Source organism: Lethenteron reissneri, chromosome 37, assembly GCF_015708825.2.
Source record: "Lethenteron reissneri isolate LAM-NWPU_2019-01 chromosome 37, ASM1570882v1, whole genome shotgun sequence".
Classification (NCBI taxonomy): domain Eukaryota; kingdom Metazoa; phylum Chordata; class Hyperoartia; order Petromyzontiformes; family Petromyzontidae; genus Lethenteron; species Lethenteron reissneri.
Window position 1 is genome coordinate 8,766,946 of NC_083815.1, and position 20,296 is coordinate 8,787,241.

Consider the following 20,296-nt stretch of genomic DNA (forward strand, 5'->3'; position numbering starts at 1 on the left):
AGACGCTGCATGCAACCCCGCGGCACACAACCACAGTTTGGCTTTTCAATGTTGCTTCGTGTGAAAAGTGTATTGCTCATCCCGTATTGGTTTTGAACATCATATTTGGTCTCCAGTCACTTCCTTACCGAGTAATTATCTCAAATGCGCCTTTGTTTCCGGTGCCTTCAAATGCACTGCACTAGAGGTGCGTTATAAGTAACAAATGACGATGATAATATCCGTTATGACAAGGATCTAAAAACATGGACACCGACAAATAAAATCGAACAAAAACTGAAAAGTATACAAAAAGCATGGGGCAATGCGTGTCGAGATGTATACTTATAGACAGATTTGGGAACACACCGATTAGAGAACAAACTCAAATTAGAGACATCACGTTGACTGTTAAGGAAAAACTAACCCGTAAAAGCAAAGTTTTTTACTATAAATCCTTTATATGCGTGGCGGCTAGAGTCCTCTCGTCCTCTGGCTTGAGATGGCTGCCACCTATGGATCAGATGATTGCCTGCCACCATTAAGCAATTGGTAATTACATATAATTTTTTTTCCCTAAAAAGTGTAACATTTTGTAAAAAAAAAATTACGAAAATTAAATGTCACGCACAACGAGTCTGTGTGCAAAATGTCAGCTCGATTAGATCTCGGGAAGTTGGTTAAAAAACGACCGAAAGATTTGCACGGTCGTAAGCGCGCAAGCAAGCAAGTAAGTGAACTTAATATAAAGGATTTAAAAATACGCAGATTTGAGCAGGACAATTCACTCGAAAGGTTGACGGCCAAAGAACGAGACTTGTGATTGAGTGGCAGCCAAAGGATGAATCTTGGCAGAGAGGAGAGCCACCCGAGAGATGGAGGCTTACATGTTCAACTGAATCTAAACGCACGCTTCTAAATGTGGAAGGAAAACCCACAGGACCCGGAGAAGAACCCACGCTACCCACGGGGAAAACATGCAAACTCCCAATATACCAGAGTCAGGATCTGGATCGAAGCCGCGACCTCCTGTATACCAGGCGAGGTAGTTAACATCTGAAACAGCCCTTCCCTCTCCCCCTCCTCCCCTTCACCAACCCACAGTGACCAGCATGGTGAAGTATATTCAGACAACCCCTTTGCCTAGAAGTGCGTGGAAAGAGCCATCCAGCACTGGATTGACAAATGACTGCAATTGATGTTCATAATACCTTCACCATCAATGTCCGGTTCTAAATAAAATGTATGATTCCTCCACAGCAGTTCATCAATAGTGGCATGTATAGCCGAACGGGTCCCCACTGACACTAGTCTCCTGTGAAAACAAGACGCAATTGTATTTTATGGTTCTGAAAGTGCTATTTTGGAATGCCTTGTAAAATGATTTTATTTGTTCTGCTATTAATACACCTTTAATACCCTGGCTAAGCCGAAGGGCAAATGACTCCCTTCAAGCTTATGTATACAATGCTTTATTATCATTTGAATGAGAGTGCGATGTCCATACCGTGTGTTTGCTGAGGATTAATGGCTTTTGTTGAATGGTGTCTGAAGAGTAGTTTTTTTTGCTCAATGCTGCCCTGTTTCTTGTTTAAACAGCAGAAAGACACGTTGACTTTAATTCTGACTTTGACATCTCAAGTGGCAGCCCTGAATATGAGCTGCCACTTGCCACCTCTCCTGGTTTTCCCTTTGAGTGTCCTCTTTTTGAGCTAGATGTCCTGGGAAATATGTAAGTCTTCCCAAGACATTTTAAATCCAGGTCTTGTTAGTTGTGTAAATAGTACATCACTGCAGGCAATGCATTTTCGTGTCTATCTCCCTCTCTTAGTATTGTGTTATATCCTGTTTTTCCCATGATATGTCCTGGTTTTTGTACCTTAGAGGGGGCATCCTCAGCACTGAGCCAGACTTGGAAATAAATTGCCATGTTAGGAGCCAGTCTACAGGATGACCATTGTTGACATTCCACAAAGTGGTACTATTTTATTGGCCCTGGGATATAATAAGCTTAATCAACCCCCGACCGAGAAATGAAGTCACTTTGATTGGGTCCAGCGCTCTGACCACATGAGCCACCCAGGCATATGCTTCGATACGTTTTTACAATTACATTCCTCCTCTACTTACGAACATTCGACTTCCGAACTTTCAGAGATACGAACAAACCTGTCCCTATGTCATGTAGATGCCACATGAAGAACCAGTGGTATCTACATCTGCAGAACATGGTGAACCAGTGGCACCTACATCTGCAGAACATGAAGAACCAGTGGTATCTACATCTGCAGAAGATGAAGAGCCAGTGGCACCTACATCTGCAGAACATGAAGAACCAGTGGCATCCACATCTACAAGATATTATACAACTTTTCAAGCCATCCCCCGTGTTTAGTGTACATGCCGTACAACATGTTTGTAATCGACAGAAGTAAAGTTGGACTTACGAACAAATCGAATTACGAACAGACCTATGGAATCTATCTCGTTCGTAAGTAGAGGAGCCCCTATAGTTTGTCTGACACCCCCGCTGAGTTGGATAAAACTTCATCCACTTTCAATCCATTACTGCGCCCCAAATTAATTAAACTCTGATTCACATGGCACCTCACCGGCTGGCAGGAACTGTCGTTCTTGAGAAACAGCAGTGATATTCAGGGCAAATAATCTGCTTAAAAACATGCCCAAAATGTACAGTAACATGGCTTTGAATAAGTACGTGAATTAGTATTACTATTGAAGAAATGCTATTCATATTCTTGGGTTTTTCGGTAAAGTCACGAATATGAATTCCTGCAGTCACGAAAGCTTTAAGTCAAGATTAAAGAAATGCTGTCGCGGTGTAGTGGTTAGCACCCCGGTTCGATCGCCTGGGACAGCAGCTGAAACGACGGTGCAAGTTTCTTAAATCTCCCGCGGATTCTGTCCACCCAGCAGTGTGTACATGGGCACGCCGCTGTTAGTTGATTGCCAGACTTCGTGCGGTAGGGTCAAATGTGGGTACTCACACCTCTCACGAAATGTTGTGGAAAAGTAGGTGAAATATTTCATCGGGGGGGGGGGGTTTAAGGCCCCTTGTAGCGGAGGCCCTTCTGCCAGCAGTGGGATGTGCAAGCAATTGCAGGGATGCACCTTTAATTTTACCTTTACCTACCTGAAAAAATATAATGCCACTTTGTACTGTAGTTTTTACATTCTCATTATAAAAGAGAGGCATGTCATCTCAAAGGAATGTCACAAATTATATATATTTAAAAAAAATACCCTGCACTGAAAGTCAAAGTTGAAGATGAAAGTGAAACGAGTGGCATGTTTGGAAAGGAGCCCTTTCCTGACCATTAATTGAAGAAAAATAATCAGAGGCTGCGTGGAAAGTTTTTAAAGACCCCCACTGTTTCACACACGCCAAAGCGACTCCATTCATAAAACCGAAAGCTGCCAAAGTACGCCGGCATGTTTCGCAGTTTCCAGCAGCGGTCCGCTGGCTACGTGCAACACGCGGAAATAATGAATGGACGTAGCGGTGGCTCTTTTGGAAGCAGCGTGGAGGGCAGTGCAGTGAGCATGTAGGGTGACATTTCAGGTTGGGATGGGATATACAATCACGCGGATGGGGTGGGGTGGCCTCGACGACGCGGTCAATGTCAAACAAACTTTAAACGGGTGTTTAGACGCGATAAATATTTAGGAACGACGTGATTTGCTGATGTATATCGTGCAGCCCTGCTCGTGCTGTGACCCCCCCCCCCCCCCCCCGTGTATATGAGAGAAGGCTTGCGACGTGGGCATCGCTTAATCGTACTAATATTGGACGTTTAGTCGCTTAATCCTGCTAATATTGGACGTTTAGTCCAGCTCGCTCCGACTACTCGCAGGCGTTGTGTACGGCCGATCCACCGAGCCTGAGCGGACGTGCGCACGGCCGCTTCTGCTGTACGTGCGCTGAACTTCCTTCGCACCGTACGTAGCCAGCCCATGCTGATCGTTGGGGGGCGGTGGGGGGGCTGTGTCAGGAACTGTAAAAAGAAACCCACGACTGGGTGTTATATATGAAAACAACATTTATTTTATTTGACGAAGGATTTAGTAAAGCGGGGGGGGGGGGGGGGGTCTGAACCTTCAGCAGTGGAACATCATGGGGGATGGGGGGGGCAGATAGACCACTACCGCAGCGCAGCAGTGGCCCTGGTCTACTCTGCCACATGACGCTGCTCTGCCTCGTGGCCCCACGGCGTCGTCGACGTTCGGCCGAACGCGGCCACGACTTTGGTGCCGGGGGGGCCGCTCAAGGCCACTCCAGCTGAGTGGCTCCCTCCCGGTGCCAGTCCCACGTGACCCCGCTTGCTTGCCTGCCGCCGCAACCAGTCTGCCCTGCTACGTGAGATGGGGGGAGGCGGGGGGGGGGACAATGTAAAAGCAACTCCGACCTCCGATCCAGAAAGAGTCGAGAAAAAAGCCACCAAGAGAGGGCTTCGAATTTGCGCCACAGTAATTTTTGGGACACGGCAGCCAAGATCCACGCAGCCAGGCATCATGGACCCATTCTCCAGACGGATGGAATCGTGGGACACACGCAACGTAAAGAGCACCTCGTCGCCGACTCAACAGCAGAGGTCACTTGGCTTTGACCTCCCCTCCTCGAAGACAGTGCGGACCGCACTCAATCGAACAGGACACGGGTAGGGGGGACGATGAAGATGCCGCTTCACGAGTGGAAGATGAAGGATGAGGACCCCAGGATGAGGGAGGTGTGGACCCCAATGTGAGGGGGATGTGGACCCCAATATGAAGGGGGTGTGGACCCCAAAGGGTGCGACTGTGGCCACGAGTCCCCGGACCACCGTGCGTGAAACGTATCGCATCGATCTGCCCCGCACTCAGATCTGTTGCGGGAGGCGCTTCACAATCTCCGCTCGGCATCTCAGGAAGCACACTGCGTGGATCGCCAAACTAGACATCCCATTGTCAGATTTTTTCCCGTCGGACGAAAGATGAAGAGGTGGGGGGGGGGGGGGGGTTAGAGGGGGCTAACCCCCCCCCCCCCATCTCCACCACAACATCACAGAGGCTGGTGTGCAGTAAACCCCAGACTTGATACTGACATGGAATGAAACCCTCTGGACAGGTGGGTGCTCAGCTGAATAGGGTTAGCTGGCTGTCTTACAATGAAGGCTTTGTGCAATTGTTTGCATATATTATAAATTAATCTCCAGCCCGGCTCTCTGGCTCCAGTCTTCGGGGTTCTAAAGGGTCTCTATTCAGTGGCAGACTTGGGGGGGGGGGCGGTGGATGGAGTATGAAATGTTAAGCGAATGAAAGTCTAAGTAAAATGTTTGCATATTTTTTCTCTGTGTGTATATATATACTACAGTGCATTTTTTTTTACTGTGAAAAATGTAGCAGATGCCTCCTCTGCTATTCGTTTTACTCTTCTGTCTCTATCGTGTTGGTGTAGTTCCATGTTCGCTCTCTCAGGCCAACAACGTCTCCCTCTTCGTGATTCACCGGTAATCAACGTGCAGTGTGCCGCTTTCATTCCGTCACTGCTTGTCGCGCTCCCGTCTTCAATCACGGTTGTGTTTTTGTCTTCTAGAATTCCTCCCCTCTGTCATTTCCTCGTGGGTTTACGGGCGTATTAATTCTTCAGCTTCGCATCACCATCTCCGTGTATGCCCTATTTTGTTTGGCATGTTGTTATTGTAGATAACGTGTTATCTGGATTTGCATTTTGTATTTTACTTCCAAACTCTCATAGCACCATCTATTCAGGAATAAATAAGCAAACAGTGTGTCTCCTTCAAGTATCACGTCTCTCCACGTACGCAACAATTATAAGAGTATTTCTTACACTACCCATTATCCACACGGCCTCCGCGGAGTGCATGATATCAGAATGCATTCTTTAAAGACGAGGAAACTCTGGACCGGTTGTCACGCCACGTTGTCTCATCAGAAGAGTCAGACTTGCTTGAATCAACGCTTGGTGATCTGCGGATCGTTTATGTTGTACGTGGAGAGACGGATATGCGAAGGTGATAAACAGTCTGCATGTTCATTTTGTTATTTATATTCTCCACCAAAAAATGTAAATGATTATTCCGAGTTACCGACAGCAGTGTCGGATATCTCATTTCAGCGATGAAATTAATGACGTCCACTTCACAATCTTAATATTTCTCCATGCAGTTGTCACAGTGGAAGAAGTGAACCATGCCCCTTCACAGTAGAAACAAGGAAAAGCTCCCAGACCCGAAGGGAATTACTGTGGACATCGATGAAGTAGCGGCGACCGACCGTTGGATTAGCAATAATGGAATGATGCTGGAATCGTTGTTCTATTCCGAAAGCGAGACACTGCTGACTTGAAGAATTCCATACCCATCAGTCTACTATCCCATGTACACAAATTGTTCAAGAAGAACACATAATAATGCATACATTAGGGGTCAATCAACCAGGTAAGCAGGATGGATTTGGGACTGTTTTTTGCTACGATTGACAATACACTAATGAACCAGTTTTAAAAAAATATATCAGAGACCATTATGTCTGGTTTTTGTATCTCAACAAAATGCATCTTATGCAGTGGTTGGTAAATGCATGCTGCCTTGCTTTAATTGTGACGTGTTTTTGAAGATAGCATGTGACGCGTGGTGTTAATTCTGACTTGTGTGTGCCCTAACAGTGACAATTGGTTCTGCTACCTGTGGACAAAGCAAGCCAAAAACAAATTCACCACTTTAAAAAAACCATGAAACGAAATGCCCCCATTTCATGGCCATCTCGACACATGTGTTAATAACACTGTGGCCTTAAAAGAAAAAACATATATATACAATAGGCAACGTGTCGGGAAATCGCCCTTCTTCATAGCACGACGATGGATTCGGATACCTTTTGTGCGATGAAGAATATGCTATGAAGAAAGTCCATCGCCTGGAATGTCACCTATTTTTTTCTTTGAAGGCCACGGTGTTATTGAGGAATGTGTTAAGGTTTGTTTTCTTGTTAATTGAGCTCGTGCACCACTGCCAACGCAGCTTCGTCACCAAATAATTTGTCTCTTTGAACAGTGATAATTCAGGGTTTCATCAACGGAATGTATATGTGACCTGTCTGCGTGCTGTTGTGTTGCGTGCGGCGTTTGTAAACGTTGGCCATAGAGCACAAAAAAGTCAAGAGTGATTTTCCACTAACATGTGCTCAGCTCCTGTTTACCGCCCTAAGCCAGTGGAGAAAATGCCGACATTCTCTGATGATGTAAATCATTTATACAGAAAGCCTCCGTGCGTCCCAAGATTCTTGTTTGCCCATCGGGGCCAGTGTTGGGAAGTTTATTGCCAATTTTTTTGTTCGTGAGTATTTTGCATGTGAATGTGAAGACTGCCCTGCTGTAAATGCTCATCACACTGGGCTTGTACCATGTGGATATCGCCAGTTCAAACAACGGTGCAAGTGTTTTAGATCCCTCCACCTCAGCGGTCTAAATGACTTCACCCCAGTCGATCGGCAGGTCACGCGCGGTGGGGAAAAGTTTGGGTAACTCCATCCTCTTCCAAGACGTATGACCTGTGTGGAAGAGAGGGCCACATGCCTTACTTATAGAGGGACTCGTTCAGAGCTCCCCTATCGTGGTTCACACACACACTCGATTAACATATACAGATAGGCCATTGAGATAGACATGTATGCGATACACCATTGACGAATGAGTTTTTAGCATATACGTGTAGACTTACAATGGAGGCTATGTGCCCATATCTGATTAAGTTTCTCAACACTTCCCTGAACCGCAGGATAAAACGTTCTGTGGGACACTGCAATGGAACATGCGAGCACAGCATTAACGCAAGTGGCAATGTCTGTTCTGACATGTTCTTTTTAAACAGATTACTCAGAAACTAGCTGGTTAAAAAGAAAATCCTAGAATTAAGGGATAAGAATGTCAAGTACTACTTGCATAGTTCAGAGTGGGAGGAATTTAGATAATTATGCTTCCCGGATGTAAACAAGCTTATAGTGTCGTAAATTATCCATTGCAAGCTCAGATTAAATAACCCTCCACGAATATATTTATGTTTTCAAAATCCATTAGTGTGCATCCGTAAAAAAATGTGTAGCAAAGAATCAAAACAAATTGCAATCCACAACAAATGAATGAAACCGCATTGTATTATTACATCACACGAGTTCAACCGCTATTAAAAACGTGGCGTGAATGGTAGCAGTGTATAACATCCCTGCTGCAAGTTAGAGCGGAAAACTGTATGAAGTGTGAGGTTTAGTGTTGTTCAATAAATGCTTTATTTAATACTGCCAGGTGTACACGATTAAAGCCATTTATAAATACACCGTGATGATGAGCATCACGTCAGCAGCTGTGAGGCGGTGCTCATACCCTTGAATGGCACTGAGCCCGTGGTGTCCATTCCACATTCACATGGCAGGAGTTAAGTCTCACTCGTGCCCAATTGCTGCCATGATACAAAGACATATAGAGTCCACCTTCCTAAACTAAAAAAAAAACATTTAATTTACCACGCACGGCCCACTGAGCTATGTAGCTCTTTTTTAAGAGCCGACCTGGCCACAAATGATAGCTCAACGAAGTGGCTTACCATGGAGAAATGTTTGGCAGCCAAATGCTTTAAATGTACGTTTCGAAATGTCGAGGGAAAAACCATAGGAACCGGATACAAAGCCACGTGACCACGAGGAGAACATACAAGCGTCACAGTCGGAATCAAACCCATGACCTCCTGCATACCAGGCGAGGTAGTTAACATCTCGCCACCGTGGCACCCCTATGACCCGGGTTGGTCTCAACATAGCACAACCACTGATGACTTTTACTACAGCAACAAGCTGAGTCGAACCCTGACTGGGATTTAAACTTAAAACATTCCAATGCAAGTCTAACTCCCTGCCACTGTGCCGTATGGCTGGATAATACTTCACCTGAAAATAATACCGATACCCTGGAATGCCTCACCTGAGTCTCAATACTCTTTTTTAGAAAGGTCCTGCATTGAAATGTTTGTGCTATTCACGTACAATAATACAGTATCTGTAATAAGCCTTGTGGGTGGCACGGTGGCTAGAGCACTTGACTCACACACTGAAGATTGGAAAGATGATTTGGTCAGCAGTAGACTCAGTCTATCATCCATTTGGGGCTGCAAAAATATGTATAACGTTGTGGGAGGTCGACATTGATTGATCTAGATTGGAACCCGCCACGTGTTTCATTGCTTTCATGGCTTTATTTTGGTGATTTCGAAAAGTTTATTGGTTTAGCCATGTTTGTTTGTTGTAGTACAGAGTTAGACTGATGGTCTTAATCTAAGTTGTATTGTGGTTGTTGTTGGTTGTTTGACTTGCATCCCACTGGGATTTTTGCACACAGCGTTGGTGTACGGTGATTTTTTTCTGCAATATTTTGCTGTCTTTTCTTGGATTTTCTGTTTGCACTCAGTCACATATTCACTTTAAGATGTTTTTGTTCATGTTTTTTGTTTGTTGCGGTTGCACCCGACTCAAGAGCCGAATGGCTCACAGGGCTACACCTCATAAATGAACTTGAACTTGAACACCGATGGCTGAGGGCCAACAAGTGAGTGGAGCATTTCCCCTTTTGTCGAGGTCGCTGTCCTATTGACATGTGTAAGTCTTCCTGCAACAATGAACATAACACGCATCGGTTTTGTGTCACTGTTTGCATTATGCGATATTCTTTACTGACACGTATTTATATACTTCTGAAGTGGCATCCCCATTATAATGTTTAATCAGGTGATGATTCGAAAGACCAGGATAGTCTCATTTGCAACCGAAAATCAGGTGACAGCCCAATCAATAATCATATAAACATAGCAAATACACTCAACATATTTGTCAAAAACAGTGACCTTAAAACAAACAAAATATAGTACGTGGCATTTGTAGCGTTGTCTCTTCTCATATCACAGATATATGTGTTCTATGAATAAGCAAGGCCATTGCCCTATGTTTTATTTATGTTAAGGCTACAATGTTATTCACAAATGTATTGATTACTCTTTGGTTCTTTCGGTAAAGTCACGTAGGTGACAAAAATGAAAAAATATATAAATAGAAAATTTAGTTATTTTCATTTTCTATTTTTATTATTATTTTAGTTATTTTCATTTTCTATTTTTATTTTTTATTTTCACATACGTAACTTTACCGAAAGAATCAAAGAGAATGGATCCTTGCAGTCACAAAAACTTCAAATCTAGAAAATGTATTGAGGTTTTCGTTGTTGTCAATTTGTTTTACTGTGCACAACTGCAACGCAGCAGCATCACCACCACACAAAGTAGTTTTTAACATTCATATCGGTTGCCCTGGCCAATAAAGAGTTATACATATGGGCCAAGCACATGCATCGTGTGAGCCCCGTGGCTCCCATTATCGAGTTAGTGGAACTTTTTATAACTCCGCCGATGGGATTACGTAATGTTATACACCAATGTTTTACAGCCAATGTTTTAACATAACCTAGCCGGTTTTTAAACCGGTCCAGAGGTTTGCTTGCGTTGAACCGAAGCTGCTGAAATTACACAATCCCAGAAAGGCGGTGTGGTTTTGCGAGATTGTGGGTTTAAACAAAGAGAGCTTTATCCTTTAACGTTAAAGAGACATTGTGTCCTGCTTACTCTTTTGCGAGAAGGGAAACACTTCCCCAGTGACTCTAGATTTGAAGCTTTCGATTTGAAGCTTGATGCAGCAAATCTGGCTGTGACGGTCCCACCTGATGATGGAGACTTGTATTGCCTCCGAAACGTCGTGATTTTTATTTTATTTTTTATTTTATTTCATTTTTTACCTACGTGACTTTAACCGAAAGAACTAAGAGTATATATTCTCCAATGACGCCAGGAGGCGCTGTGGTCAATAGGGCGTGGAAACACATCCAGCTACATCACCCAAGTTCTTCTACAAGTGATCCCGCCGCTGCTACTGCTGCTGCTTGTGTACGAGATTCAGTTGTGAGGCTTCACATCACCGCACGCTCGTGTTGGTGGTGGTGGTGGATGAGTGGACTGGAGAAGACACCGGTGCCCTCCTGCGATGTCTTCAGCCCCCGAGGAGGGAGCGACCGAGACCGGCAGAGGGTCCGTCCCACGATCAGAGTCGGTCAGTATCCCGAGAGTCGCGCTCGCAACTCTGCCGTGTCTCTGTCGATCGCTGTTGCTGCTGCTGTGGTTAACGTGGTTTTCTCGCCATTCAAGACCCTCGTCGAGTGTAGGTTGTATGTGATGAATGGGACACGCGTTTTCACATCGCATTACAACACGCGCCCGATCTCCCGCTCATCCTGCACGGCACAAAGGATGTTGCCGTCGCACGCACGAAGCGTTGCCGGTCCCGGAGGAGGCGGCACGAGCAGAGTGACAATTCAATGAGCGCAACTGCAACGAAAGGCGGTGAGTTGTTTAAAAAGTTCGAAACAACAACAGCAGCAGCAGGAACAACAGCGGCAGCAGCAACAACAGCAGCAGGAACAACAATAGCAACAGCAGCAGTATCGAGTTAGTCGACTGCGTTCGTGTCGGGAAGACCCGCTCAGCGAGTGGGACTGCTCGCGTTGTTATTTAATGCGCCAACACTACCATCACTACCACACCACCATCACACACCACCATCACACACCACCATCACACATCACACACCACCATCACACACACGCCACCACTACACACCACCATCCACCACCACACACCCCCACCATCACTACCACACCACCATCACTACCACACCACCATCACTACCACACCACCATCACTACCACACCACCACCATCATACACCACCACCATACACCACTACCACACACCACCACTACCACACACCACCACTACCACACACCACCACATACCACCACCATCACACACCACCATCACCACCACCATCACACGCCACCACAACACATCACCACACACCACCACCACACCACCACCACACCACACACCACCACCACACTCCACCACCACACTCCACCACACACCACAACACACTACCACACACCACTACCACCACACATCACCACCACACACCACCACCACACACCACTACCACACCGCACACCACCACAACACATCACCACACACCACCACCGCACACCACCACAACACATCACCACACACCACCACCACACACCACCACCACACACCACCACCACCACACACCACACACCACCACTACCACCACACACCACCACCACCGCACACCACCGCACACCACCACACACCACCACCACACACCACCCACCACCACACACCACCACCACACTCCACCACCACACCACACCACACACCACCACCACACACCACCACACACCCCACCACCACAACACCCCACCACACACAACCACCACACACCACAACCACCACACACCACACCACCACCACACACCACCACCACACCACACACTACCACCACACACCACCACCACACACCGCACACCACCACACACCGCACACCACCACCACACCACACACCACACACACCACCACACACACCACCACCACACACACCACCACACACACCACCACACACACCACCACCACACCACACACCACCACCACACACATCACCACCACCACACCACACACCACCACCACACACATCACCACCACCACACACACCACCACCACACCACACACCACCACCACACCACACACCACCCACCACCACCACACCACACACCACCACCACACACATCACCACCACACCACACACTACCACCACACACCACCACCACACCACACACCACCACACCCCATCACACACCACCACACACCACCACCACACACCACCACCACACACCACCACCACCACACACCACCACACACACCACCACCACACATCACCACCACCACCACACACCACCACCACATTTGCGTGCGCAAAGTGATGTCTCCGTGCGTTTCCCGTTGAGCGGAGGTGATGCTTGCAGACGTTACCCGCTCCACCGCTTGCCAACACCGAACCAGAAGTGTCTCTCCCTCTCTACACACACACTCGTCAATGCCACTTGCGCTGAAGAGGAAACGATGTATATACAGACTACTGCGATGAGCGACGTTTCGGGTAATGGCCCTTATTCAGATGATCCTTTGGCCCTTAATAGATGTGAATAGGTCGTTACCCGAAACGTCGCCTGTGGCCCCTCTTTATAGCTAGAAGGGTAATTGCCCGAAACGTCGTCTGTGGCGCCTCTTCATAGCTAAGAGGGGCATTGTCCGAAACGTCGTCTGTGGCCGCTCTCCATAGCTAGAAGGGTAATTGCCCGAAACGTCGTCTGTGGCCCCTCTTTATAGCTAGAAGGGTCATTTCCCGAAACGTTGCCTATGGCCCTTCTTCTAAGCTAAGAGGGGCATTGCCCGAAACGTCACCTATGGCACTTCTTCATAGGAGGGTCACTACCCGAAACAGCAGTGCTACAAGGTGAATCTAGTCGCCACTACAGGGAAAATTCATTTAGGTGTCATCTTATTGCAAACCCAATGTTGCCTTATAGGATCCATAGCATTAAGCAGGGCTACTGCAGGGCAGTGCAGAAGCATCTCTTGTTACACACTAATGTACTGGTTTTTATTATTGCACGCTTTTTATTAACTCTGTTATTGTATCCTCAAATCTTGCAACTCAATTTTAACCCACTTCCCATTGTGGTATCGACTGCAAACTTGGTATACTTATGTCATACTGATGACAATGCTATATTCTATCATAAAAAATACAAATCTATATTTTTAAACATCATTTTTTCTATTTTATGTTTCGGCTTGGGTCTAAATGTCCACGCTCAACTCACGTTGGCTTCGGGGCCACTTCCAGGAGTCGTGGAGTTCTGCCATTACTAGGACGGTACATTTCATAAAAGCGTGTTAAAAAAATTTTCAATATTACTTCTTTTTTTACAATGCCACCGGTCTCTCCTCCCCGACTTCACCAGCCCGCACGGACCAGCGTGGTGAAGTATGGTCGTCCCTATCGCGCGTCTGCGATGCAGCACTGCGGAGGGGGCCCGAGTGGTTGGCGGATCGCGCGAATGTTGCGGAAACTTCCATTCCTGTGGGTGTTGCCGAGATGGCCATACCCCCCCCCCAGGCTTGCCACGAGAGGGCAGTACAGCAAATGTGGGACTCCAGCTGTTCCGTCTGATGGGATAGCGTTCCCCCCCCCCCTCCTCGCACACACGCACGGATTGTTTGTTTTTCTCTCAGTGCTCTGCTTTTCCTCACACGTGTAAATTCTCATTGACTGAAAACACCTTAAATTTTGATTTAAAGCTTTCGTGACTGCAGGGATTCATATTCTTGGTTCATTCGGTAAAGTCACGTAGAAGGGAAACAATTTTATTATTTTATTGTTTCCCTTCAACGTGACTTTACCGAAAGAACCAAGAATATGAAAACACCTTAATATATCGAAGACCGCAAAGTTGGGGCAATTGTTGGCACCGGTTCTGCCTTTCCCACGTGGCTGTGGTTCCTCATTGTGCTGTGTGGTGCGTTCAACGTGGACTTTATTCAACAACTCCCGTGGTACAATGCGTGCAGAGGCCCTTATCCAGCAGTGGAGTGACAACAGGGCTGCTGCTGGTGCTGCATGCATAGTAACCCCCTTCCTCCACCATTAGCCACGACCCTCATCTTAACCCTCTCTCTCTAATCGGAGCATTAACCCCACCCAACCCGATGCGTATCAGCAACCCACGCCCGGTCTGTCTACCCCCTCTCCCCTACACGTAACTCTGCTGTTCTACTTAACTCGGTGCCTTGCCCCTAAAGTGAATCCTATTCATACCTTGAACCTTGAACGCTCTTCCTAAGCTGGTACTGTAGTGGAACCATCAGGAGGCAGTGTGCTAACCACCGACATCATTGCTGTATTACTAAACCAAACCAGTACTAGCCCTACACATTTGCCAACATCTACAGCACTGCATACACTTGTCCCTCGACCCAAACACTAACTTTATATCCATAACTCCACATACACATGACCATTACACCAAGCATACAGTATTCGTTAACGTTAACAGTAACAATACTGTCACATTAAACTTATCTATAACAACGTGATCCATCACTATTATTATCTCGAACTATAACACTGACTTTATTCATAACACTAGCCCTATCTGTAAGCACAACACTGGCATATCTAATCATAACACTCACTTTGTCTCGAACACGAACCACGGTATATCATCCTCATAAACAACCATAACAGCGAGGGTGACACTAACATTAATCTCGAATCACAACTGTAGCTTTACACTATGAGACATCTCCTTTACCAGTGGCAAAATATAGTAATAGGTTTTTACCCTTTCAACTGGTACAAAAACTGACACCTTTATACAAGGTATCGCCTTTTGGCGTCATCTGGTCCAACACCATGTGAGACTAGGCTCTAAGAAAAGCTGTCTCGGGTGTGGAACAATCAACTTCTAGAACAGTGCATATCATTATCATTATCAGAGTTGTTTCTTTTTGTTTGCATTTTGACTGCTTGTGTTGTGGTTAATGCAAACATGATGCCTTGTATAAAGGTGTCAGTTTTGTACCAGTTGAAAGGGTTAAAACCTATTACTGTAACTGTAGCTTTGTCTCTAACCATAACACTCACTTTGTCTAGAACACGAACCACGGTTTATCATCCTCATAAACAACCATAACAGCGAGGGGGACACTAACATTGATTCTAGATTTTAAGCTTTCGTGACTGCAAGGATTCATACTCTTAGTTCTTTCGGTAAAGTCACGTAGGTAAAAAATGAAATTAAAATTAATAAAAATAAAACATCGTGATTTTTTTATTTTGTATTGTTTTATTTTTATTAATTTTAATTTCATTTTTTACCTACGTGACTTTACCGAAAGAACTAAGAGTACTAACATTGATCTCGAATCACAAACCTAGCTTTGTCTCTAACCATAACACTCATTTTGTCTAGAACACGAACCACGGTTTATCATCCTCATAAACAACCACAACAGCGAGGGTGACACTAACATTCATCTGTAGCTTTATCTCTAACCATAACACAACAACCAGAACATGAGCCCCTTCCACCGGGCCCATCTGCACCTCCATCCCTAACCCCGGATCCAACTGCGACGTGACGACGTTCAGAGTTTCCTTGCCAAACGGGGAAGCCGGTCTCGCATTGCCCGCTGCAAATTCCCACCGGGCTAGAGTTACATTAACGACGACAAAAGTCCCCTTTATTTCAACGAGGTTTGGGTCCGTCCTGTTCGAGATGAAATGGAATTTTTTGTTTCAACGCAGAACTGGTAGAAACGTCGTTGAATGAATGAATGAATGTTTTTTGTGTTTGGCTGGCGAGCGGTCGTTTTTTCGATCGGCGGACAATGGGGACGTTCGTACGAATTGGTTTCGCTTGCGGTAGCCGAGCCGAAGGTAGGGAGGGAGGTCATGGCTTTTCAAACAGAATAACATTTGATTCACTCGCATGCGTGCATGTTAAAAGGTATATGATGCTGCATGTGTGTGAGAAGCCCCAATATTTGTAGTATGTGTATAACTTACAGCCCGTTTGTGAATCCACTTCTGGGTGAGGGCCTCCACGTACTGTGGCAATGATTGGGGGTAGGTGGGGTGGTTTGACCATACTTCACCAATGTGGTCAGTTCTCGTTGGTGAATGGTTACGGTATGAGGCATTCCGGATCGGTTCGCATATCGCTCGACAATCACGTCAACATTGGTATCTAGCCCAGGTCTCTGGGTTCAAAGTGCAGTGTGCTTACCACTGCACCACTGCTCACCCCTGCTCACCCCTCTATCTATACGCACACGTCAGTTAAAAATGCCCCGACGTTCTGATGTGTGTTCTTCTTGAACACCATGTTCAAGTTTCCTTGGTGGTCCAAGAGCTTGCAGGTGAAATTCCACGTTCCTTTGAGGTGGACCGGGCTTGGTAGCGCTCTTTATAACCACCCCAGAAGGATGATGGTGGTGGTGGTTTGAATTGACCCTGGCACCTATGCGGTGATTAAATCAGCCGGTGTGTGGGTCCCAGTATGAGGATCGTAATTACTTCACGTGATTGTAAAGAGATGGCGATGGCTTTGGAAGGCCTTCATCCAGCAGGGAGCGGATAGATGTATGTTGATCTTCTTTCGCACCGTACGTAGCCAACCGCGCTCTGTGATGATTGTATGTTGTATGTTGAACTTCTTTCACACCGGACGTAGCCCGCACCTCTTCATACGGTGCGAAATAAGTTCAACATACATAAATACGTAGCCAACCGTGCTAACGATGATTTTATGTACGGCATGTTGAACTTCTTTCACACCGTACGTAGCCAAAGGTGCTAATCGGGGATGATGAGTGTGGCTGATGATGATGAGTGTGATGACAGTTGTCTTGTATGAACACAAATGTAAAAACTGCATGCCATTAGTTCGTGATTAACACTACCTTATACAATACAACATGCAATCCTGTACTTAATAATAATGATAATACTGTTGCCAATGTTGTTTCAAAGCTATGCTTTAATTTGTATTTGTGTATATTTTAGTTTGTATATATTTTATTGCATGTTGTATACATTAGTGTTGCCTTATCTGATGCCACGTAGAAAGCACATCCTGTGTGTGTGTGTGTCAGTTCTATTCTCGGAGGCCAGTAGCTTGCAGGCTTTTTCCATCACACAATCTGCACGCTTGATGCAGGTTTACCGGGCAGAAAATAGTCTCCAGTTATTTGTGTTGCTGGATAAAAGTGGCTGGGCGGCCCAATTGTTTCGTTGAAAATAACAAATGTATATTTTGTAAATGTTTGAAGTCCAAAGAGTCAAACTCGGGAGAAATACAAATGAGCATTTTCAGGATGTCCCGTGAAACGTGCACGAGTTTGAGTACAAGTGTGGTGAGCGGGTAAAGTGTGGACACTCCCAGCCTCTTCCAAGACGAAAGGCCAGCCTGGAAGAGTAGGCCAATTACCCCTCTAGAGCGCCCTCTAGTGGATGTTCAACCGCCGCCGGTGGCGTGAGCGAGCAATTGCAGGACCACAGCTCTACCTTTTGCACAGGGAGGACGGGAGCTCTGCGGTTAGCCCACTCATTTTTATAGAACAGGGGTGGGGAACGTCCGGCCCGCGGGCCGTATGAGGCCCGCAAAATCATTTGGTGTGGCCCTGCCAAGGCAACCGCAGGCGGGACTCGAAATTCAATAAATCTAGGAGCAAACCAGGAAAAGCAGTTGCGAGTAGCAACTTCATCAATACCGGCTAACATCACACGCCTCGCCAAAGAGAAGCAGTTCCAGCCATCGCATTACGGGTGAGTTAATTAAACGTTTGACCAAATATAACAGGCTAATTTTTAAGTTGATAATTTTGTATGGCCCGCGAATGATGTTATAAATATCCAAATGGCCCTTGGCAGAACAACGGTTCCCTGCCCCTGCAGTATAAACCGAAGCACATGAGTTTCATTCCCAGCCAGCGGGACCATTGGTGGAAGGTAATATCTGAACCAGTCTTGGGCCTCGCGTTTAACAAACCCACACCGACTTGCGTGGTGAGGTATGGTCAAACAACACCCACGACTCATTTTATCTACGGGGTAAAAAAAAAAATCAGATAAGCCCACGGATAATAGTATGGATTTGTCACGTGACTCCTTTAATGCTTGAAAATATCTCGGACAATAGGAATAAATGACCTAACGTCCATTACTCGCAGATAATAGGAAGAAATAGGGCCGCGGATAATCGGACTTGTCGTGTACCCTACAGTGACGTGGATAATAGGAGTCGTGAGTAATAAAGTCGTGGATAAAAGGAGTTCTGTATATCGCAAGTGTGGTTATCTCAGAAATTGCCTTGAGCCTCCTACTCTACCAGTGTAACGTAAGGATGTGTTGCTTTTATCAGGAATGTGCATATCCACTGTGAGGTGTGCTTACATCCAGCCTATGTGGGGTTGCGAGACTCCCTACACGCAGTGTGTTTGTCTTGGCAGCGCTAACCACAAAACAGCACACCTGGGCAACTTGGGACATTCTGGCTTTAATGAGGACCGCTTAATGATTCATCCTGTTTCTTCTTGGGTCATGAGATTCAACACACATGGCTATTGTACAAACATGCCTCTCACAGCTTGGCTTGGGTGGATGTACAATGCTCGCTGATGCGAAAATCCTGAAACATGCAAATTTCACTCAAAGCGCTTGCATTCGTTTGACATGGCGCATTAAAATCCAATGGAATGGAAATGTTTTGTGGTCTGATGGGGCCGTCAATGACGACGTTTTTTTGTTTTGCTCGACTAGCGGTGGTGCAGTCACCGTTTGTTGCAGAGATTCGCGGTTTGAATGCAGCGGCCGCCCTGATTACTACTCCAGGCGTAACGACCAAAGTGACACGTGCCCTCCGCTTCGCCGTGGAAAATTAAAGGTCTGCCAAACTCATTCGCAAAAGTAGGCCATTGTGTGCTGACGTCAGCGTCCCAATTTGCCACGTTGTAAAATTACCCGTAAATTACTGTATTGGAATAATACACAGGACATTATCGCCCCCTTCTGGCAGAATAATTCCACAGGTCACCCTTGCAAATCAGACTCGTCCTAGTCTCCTGGGTTCTCACCTGGCTAAGCAAAGTAAACTTGAGTTTGTAGTGATATTTTGTGAAGGAGTTTATATGTACGGCCATGTGTTTGCTTTCAGCAACCTTATATTTAGATGTGTGTGTGGAGGTGGGGCTGTGTTAACATTGCGAGGTTGTATGAGCTTTCATTGTGTGTTTGTGTGTTAACCGTGACTTTTCGTAACCAGACACTTTCTGAACTGCTCATGCGAAAAAAAACTGTACATTGTTAAAAGCAGCTCTTTTAATTAAGGGAATTTTTTTGTCCATTTCAACAATGAAGCATTGCAATCCCGCATTGTTGGTGTCACACAAAAAGCTCTCTTTGCATGATCTACCAACTCAGTCATGGGAGATTAAGGGCATGCATCACCACACCCAGCCATATATTACCACCACAGTTAAAAAACAAAAATCTCAAAGAAACTTTAAATAATTATTTCATACTGTAATTGCTCCTACTAAGCCAGTCAATTAAACTACTCGCATTACTTTCATACAGACACTATAGTCTTCGTTGTTCAAGGTCACTCTTGCAAACGATACATATCCATGTCTCTGGAGTTCTCACCTGATAATTGGTTGTTTACCCTTCTATCTGGCAACAAAACTGACACCTTTTTACAAGGAGTCATGTTTGCATAGACCGCAATACCTGCA

At 45.8% G+C, this 20,296-nt stretch overlaps 1 protein-coding gene across 1 annotated transcript in view; it reads left to right on the top strand.

Annotated features, from left to right (window-relative positions):
• Positions 1-10,956: 10,956 nt before the first annotated feature.
• SLC45A3 (solute carrier family 45 member 3) overlaps positions 10,957-20,296 on the top strand; it is an 89,188-nt gene continuing 79,848 nt past the window's right edge. Inside the window, exon 1 of the mRNA XM_061566435.1 lies at positions 10,957-11,139. The gene's annotated coding sequence lies outside the window, so the exon portion shown is untranslated. The remainder of the gene's footprint in view (positions 11,140-20,296) is intronic.